General features: G+C 46.4%; 1 long non-coding RNA gene across 1 annotated transcript; it reads left to right on the top strand.

The window, feature by feature from the left end:
• The first annotated feature begins 381 nt into the window (after positions 1-381).
• Positions 382-5,393, top strand: LOC121636084. The gene is made up of 3 exons (XR_006009625.1): positions 382-440; positions 524-631; positions 5,333-5,393. It is a non-coding gene; the product is annotated as an uncharacterized LOC121636084 (long non-coding RNA).
• The last annotated feature ends 263 nt before the right edge of the window (positions 5,394-5,656 follow it).

The raw sequence follows: 5,656 nt of genomic DNA, 5'->3' as shown, positions 1-5,656 counted from the left end.
TTAACTTCATCCTTTAGTTTCTGTTTCTGACAGAAAATGTCAAACTTTTTTTCCTGCTTCCTGTTTTAAATCTTCATCTGATTTAGTTTCACTTTCTGTTCATGGTAATAAAAGGAGGAGAAATGTTTCCTCTTTTGAGGCTGGTCTGCAGCTCCATCCCTCCATCTGGTGTCCTGATAGAAGTCCAGCAGCTGAAGGCAGCTTCCTCTTCCTCACTGCTGTCTGACTGCATCCATCTGACTCTGATATGAAGCAGAAACTCAGAGCCAATCAGAGGAGGAGCAGCAGATGATGGAAAGGAGGATTTCAGATGATGTTCAGATGAATGATGTGTGTTTTCTCTGCAGGTGAAGGTAGAAAGTGTGTGTGAGCTGATGTGAATCCAGCATCATGGATCAGGACAGAGAGGAGGGAGTCCCTCCCTCTAAAACCACTCAGAGGTGAGATGTCCATCTCTAACTGTCCATGACTCTTCTCCATGTCAGAGATCACAACTCACATCACCAGACATCTGGATTCACAGGAACCAGCCTGGACCTGGACCTGGACCTGGATCTGAGCCCAGCTGTTTGTCCTTTAAGAGCGATCGGTCAAGGGATGCTCCTCTTTATTTTAAATCAGACCCACAAAGGTGAGCAGAGGTGCCAAATTGTTGCATCAGTTTAGTTTTATTCCATCTTTTGTTTCAACTCAATAATAATAATAATAATAATAATAATAATAATAGAGGTTATCTTCAGTATTTTAATGTGATCTATCCACTATAACAAGATTGTGGCACGAGCAAATTGCGAGGCCCAGTATCTTTTCCAGTTTTGCATTTTTGCAGTTATTTTCCTGCTCTCTCAGGTCTGTTCGTACGGAATAGCTTTACTTTAACAGCCTAGACTGGACAGGAAGTTTGGACATTGGATTACGCCACTCCGATGATGTTATCACCGGTTTTAACTTGCTACTGAGATCTCCAGAACACCGGAGACTATGCACTCCATAGATATCTATACAAAGGCTAGATGCTTTATGGCAGAGCTTTGAGCGAACTCACCTGGCGGCCATCTTACCACAGGGATGCTCTCTTACAGGATTTATTGAATCTAAGGGAAAGTGATCTGCACAAACATTCTATTCTATTCTATTCTATTCTTTTCTACAGTCATTTAGCAGACGCTTTTATCCAAAGCGACTTACATTTGAGAGTAAGAACAACACAAGCATGAATTCAAACAAGATGGGACATCATAATTAAGTGATAGTCAGACCGCTTTTGAGTCCAGTTGGACCCAGGTGCTGTCATGTAGTGCTAGTGCAGTGCATATAATTTTTTTTTTTTTTTAGTCATTTTATTTAAATACAGGATCACGATTTCGTCACACAATATCAACTTGGTCATAAGTGCATGATTTCATCACACAATATCATCTTGGGCATAAGTGCACACAGCTTCTTCAGTACTTGGTTGAGCCAAAAAGCTGGACAAATCTTTCTGACTCATTTAGTTAAGCTAAATGTGGAAATACTCCTTAAACAACTGAGTCTTTAGCTTGGTCTTAAAAGTGGATATGGACTCTGCGGATCGGACGGAGTTTGGTAGATCGTTCCACCACCGGGGAACAACAGAGGAGAAGAGTCTAGCTACTGATTTTGCGCCACGTTGTGGTGGGAGCACTAGGCGTCTTTCACTGGTAGAGCGTAACTTTCGAGAGGGAGTGTAGCTCTGGATTAAGGAGTGAAGGTAGACCGGAGCCGTTTGGGTTATTGTTTTGTAAGCCAGAAGCAGAGCTTTGAATCTGATGCGTGCTGCAACTGGAAGCCAGTGAAGAGCAATTAGCAGTGGAGTGACATGAGCTCTTTTGGGCTGGTTGAAGACCAGACGTGCTGCTGCATTCTGGATCATCTGCAGAGGTTTAACTGAGCATGCAGGCAGGCCAGCCAGTAAGGAGTTGCAGTAGTCAATGCGTGAAATGACCAGAGCCTGGACCAGGAGCTGGGTCGTGTGTTCAGTCAGGTAGGGTCTGATCCGCCTGATGTTGTAGAGAGCAAATCGGCAAGACCGGGAAACCAAGGCAACATGGTCCTTAAAGGTCAGCTGGTTGTCTACCATGACACCAAGATTCCTGGTAGAAGATGTAGGCACTAGTGTGATTGAGTCAAGCTGCACACTTATCTGTGGCGGTAAAGAAGGACTGGCTGGAAAGACAATAAGCTCAGTCTTGGACAGATTTAGCTGAAGGTGGCGATCCTTCATCCATGCAGAGATATCAGCAAGGCATGCTGATATTCGCATTGAGACGGTTGTGTCATCAGGTGGGAAAGAAAGGAAAAGCTGAGTGTCATCTGCATAGCAGTGGTAGGAGAAACCATGAGAGCTGATGACTGCACCGAGTGAGGAGGTGTATAGGGAAAAGAGAAGAGGGCCGAGCACCGAGCCCTGAGGCACCCGTGTTGTCAGCCCATGTGATCTGGACACGCCCCCTCGCCAAGATACTTTGAATGATCTCCCTGTGAGGTAGGATGTAAACCACTAGAGGACAGATCCTGAGATGCCAAGCTCCAAGAGTTTGGAGAACAGTACATGATGGTTGACCGTGTCAAAGGTAGCCGACAGGTCCAGCAGTATAAGGACTGAGGATTGACCAGTGGATCTGGCAAGCCGTAGGGAATCAGTAACTGACAGGAGAGCAGTTTCAGTAGAGTGACCTTGCCTATATCCAGATTGATATGGATCTAACAGGTTGTTGTCTTGGAGGAACTGTGAGACCTGACTGAAGACGGCACGCTCTACTAGTTTAGACATGAATGGAAGCAATGAGACCGGCCGGTAGTTTTCAACCGCTGGGTTGAGTGTGGGTTTCTTCAGCAGCGGGGTAACCCGAGCTTGCTTGAAGGCAGAAGGAAAGACACCGGATTTAAGAGAGGAGTTGATAATATGAGTTACTGCAGATTTGACTGTAGGTAAAATGCTCTGCAGGATGTCAGAGGGAACAGGATCAAGAGGACAGGTTGTGGGTTTTGAGCTGACTAGAAGTTTAGAGACTTCGTCCTCATTTAGACAGCGGAAAGAGCATAGTGAGGCACCAGTAGCTGGTTTGGCAAGGCTGAGTTGGTCAGGCTCAGTGAATTGGTTACTGATGGTAGCAACCTTTTCAGTGAAGTAGGAAGCAAACATTTCTGCAGTCAGCACAGTGGGAGGCTGAGCAGGTGGTGGAGATAGAAGAGAGTTAAACGCCATAAACAGTTGTCGTGTGTTGGGAGCATTGCGGATCTTGTTCTGATAAAAGGCTATCTTGGCCGCCTTTAGGCTGGATGTGAAAGTTACAAGTTTTTGCTGGTACTCAGACAAGTCAGTGTGCTCTTTTGATTTGCGCCACTTTCTTTCTGCCGCCCTGAGTCCAGCTCTGTGATCCCTTAGAGCCTCAGTGAGCCATGGACTGGGAGGGTTTTGTCTGGCTGGTTTTGACACCAGAGGACAGAGTTTGTCCAGAGAGGAGGCGAGAGAGGAGCAGAGTGTTTCTGTAGCCTCATTAACAGACAGTAAGGAGAAGTCTGAGTGGGGAGGGAGGGTAGAGTAAACCTCATCAGACAGCTGTGTAGGTCTGAGGAATCTCAAGTTTCTGCGGTAGGAAACCATTTTTGGAGCTGCTTGATTGACATGAGGAAGGAAGACAGAGAATTTAACCAGGAAGTGGTCTGAGAGGTGCAGCGGGGTGACGGACAGGTCGGCTGTGGAACAGTTTCTGGTCAGCACCAAGTCAAGAGTATTGCCAGCTTTGTGTGTTGGAGGAGTCTGTACCAGTTTGAGATTGAAAGAGTAGATGAGAGCCAGAAAGTCAGTTGCCTGTGGTTTGTCAATGTGAATGTTCATGTCTCCCATGACAATTAGTGGTGTGCCATCATCAGGAATGTCAGAGAGAATCATGTCCATTTCAGAGACAAACTCAGCTATACTGCCACCCGGAGGGCGGTAAATGACCAGAATGTATGCAATGATGGGTGTAGAGACCTTTACTGCATGATACTCAAGTGATGAGCAGTTAGCCATAGACAGAAGTTAAGTTCCACTTTTTAGAAATAAGAATACCCGTTCCACCTCCTCGTCCAGCTGAGCGAGGTGTTTGGGTAAATTCTGCATTGACAGAAAGGGCAGCTGGTGTAGCTGTGTTTTCTGGACGGATCCAGGTTTCAGTCAGGGCTAGGACCTGAATGTCTGAGAGATTTATCAATGAACTGATAAATTCTGTTTTGTTAACTGCGGACTGACAGTTCCAGAGACCAAAGGTAACAGAGGGTGTGACTGATGTGGATGCCATTGGAAAGGACAGGTTTTGCGGATTGCGGTGTCTATGGGTGACACGCCTTGGTCTGTACCCATATCTGACAGGGATGGGTTTGAAGCACATTGTGCATTAATATAGTTGTGAGGAGGTTTAAGCTTGTGCCTTTGCTCGGTGGACTCGCACAGGTAGACTCGCAGGTCTTTACCCTTTGTGGTCTTAATCCGACGTGGGCTGACACCACGCTGATGCTTCAGCGCACCATGTGTGGAGAAGTACCTGGAGCTGACACAGCTGAGCTCCCTTTGCTTGATTGCACCCGGCTGAAACCTCCTCTATCTGCTTTGCCCTGAGCAGTACACAGTGGGTGTGACCCGCGTCACGGCCTCAACTGGTTGAAGAGAGAAGGTGCTAACGACAGAGCCCCACACCAGCAATGTAAACAATAACCCGAAACCAAGACAGAAACTCAAGCAGTAAACTCACCTAACTGACTGTACCAACCCTGACTGAAATCAGTGCTTGTTCTGCTGAAGTTAAACAAATTCTCTCTTTTATACGGGATTTTCCTCAAAATCACCGCCTCTATCTGCTTTGCCCTGAGCAGTACACAGTGGGTGTGACCCGTGTCACGGCCTCAACTGGTTGAAGAGAGAAGGTGCTAACGACAGAGCCCCACACCAGCAATGTAAACAATAACCCGAAACCAAGACAGAAACTCAAGCAGTAAACTCACCTAACTGACTGTACCAACCCTGACTGAAATCAGTGCTTGTTCTGCTGAAGTTAAACAAATTCTCTCTTTTATACGGGATTTTCCTCAAAATCACCGCCTCTATCTGCTTTGCCCTGAGCAGTACACAGTGGGTGTGACCCGCGTCACGGCCTCAACTGGTTGAAGAGAGAAGGTGCTAACGACAGAGCCCCACACCAGCAATGTAAACAATAACCCGAAACCAAGACAGAAACTCAAGCAGTAAACTCACCTAACTGACTGTACCAACCCTGACTGAAATCAGTGCTTGTTCAATGTGATGTGATTCTTCCTGATTCCTCCACAGAGTGGACCAGCAGAGCTCAGAGCTTCCCAGTGGTCAGTCTGCCCAGCAGCATCAAACACAGCTGGACTCCATATTTATGGTCTGTACATGTACAACAACTACTTTTCCATCTCTTCTGTCCACATCATCTCCATGCTGACCTTTGTAGACCAGTGGATTGTCAGTGTGTCCAACATGGATCTGATGTTTGGCTCCATGATTTCAGTCTGATTGTGTCCTTCATATCGTTTCTCTTCCAGCTGTTGGAGGACAACATGATCACTTTCATGAAGAAGGAGCTGAAGAAGTTCCAGAAGCTTCTGAGTCCAGATTACCCAGAATGCT

This window comes from Melanotaenia boesemani, assembly GCF_017639745.1.
Source record: "Melanotaenia boesemani isolate fMelBoe1 chromosome 2 unlocalized genomic scaffold, fMelBoe1.pri SUPER_2_unloc_4, whole genome shotgun sequence".
Classification (NCBI taxonomy): Eukaryota; Metazoa; Chordata; class Actinopteri; order Atheriniformes; family Melanotaeniidae; genus Melanotaenia; species Melanotaenia boesemani.
Note: the sequence above shows the minus strand (reverse complement) of the source record. Positions and strands in the feature narration are given on the sequence as shown.